Source organism: Orycteropus afer, unplaced genomic scaffold, assembly GCF_000298275.1.
Source record: "Orycteropus afer afer isolate SDZICR_OR568_19922 unplaced genomic scaffold, OryAfe1.0 scaffold00245, whole genome shotgun sequence".
Taxonomy (NCBI): domain Eukaryota; kingdom Metazoa; phylum Chordata; class Mammalia; order Tubulidentata; family Orycteropodidae; genus Orycteropus; species Orycteropus afer.
In genome coordinates this window covers 2,440,281-2,441,546 of record NW_006921832.1, presented here as the reverse complement: position 1 = coordinate 2,441,546, position 1,266 = coordinate 2,440,281, and positions in this window count along the sequence as shown.

Sequence of the window (1,266 nt, the reverse complement as noted above, 5' to 3'; positions counted from 1 at the left end):
TCAAACCCACCAGCCACTCCTCGGAAGGAAGGTTGGGCATTCCTACTTCCATAGTGATACTGCCTCGGAAACCCAAGGAGGGGTCGCTATGAGTCGGGCCAACTCGATGGCAAATAACAACAACAACAACAATTCAATGACAGTTAAGTAAATTCACAATATTGTGCAGTCACATATATCTAGTCCCAAAATATTTTCATCACCCCAAGAAGAAAACTCTGTGCCTAATAAGCAGTCACTCAGTAACCACTCGTTTTAAGGACCCTACATGCTATACCACCATGAAGAATCTGATTGATAAGAATGCAGATGCTAGGAATTTCTTGAGATATGGCATTCCGAGAAAACAAATCAATAAAGTTAATGAGATAAATTTATCCATATATATTAGGGAAGCATGGTGCACTTTCACATGGTAGCCACAATCTGCAAGGTGCCCTCTCAATTAATAATGCAAGCAGATCAGATCAGATCCTATTTGGCTACCTTTATTCTGATTTTATTCTAGACAAGCTATTTTAGATAAAGGAGAATGAGATGGGAAATTTAGATCCCTCCAGATTCCACCAGAAAACCCACATTTGTGTTCACAGGTGAGGTTTCCCTTGAAGGTTGACTCCTAATGAGGTGCACTGGTGGCCCCTTGCCCCTAAGTGTTTTTACAGATTATAGCATTGGTCCATCTCCACAGTGCTCACTTTATTTTCTCAGGCTTTTATTATTTTTTACTACGTAAGTTATAATAAGGTCATTGTAAAAATTTTTTAGAAAATTTAGGTACAAGAAAAGAATTTAAATCTCCTGTGAATCAAACAGGAGCTCTGGTGGCGCAGTAGGTAAGGCACTTGGCTGCTAACCAGAAGGTTGGCAGTTCAAACCCACCAGCCACTCCACGGGAGGAAGATGAAGCAATCTACTTCCATAAAGATTACAGCTTTGGCAATGCTATGGGGGTCACTATGCGTCAGAATTGATTCAATGGCAGAGAGGTTTTGTTTTTGGAAATCAAACACCACCAAATATACCCGTTACCAACCATTTTGCTGTATATCTACCCAGGTTTCCTATGTACATATACCATATGGTTTTTGCTTTTGTTTTTACAAAAAATGTGCTCATACTGTAAATACCATTTTGTAACCTGCCTCTTCCAAGGATCATCTTTCTGTGTCATCTGCATGGTGGTACATTATCATAATGTATTTATCAATTCCTTTCTGTTAGACATTTAGATTGTTTTGCTTTTTTTTTTTTTTTTTTTTTTTT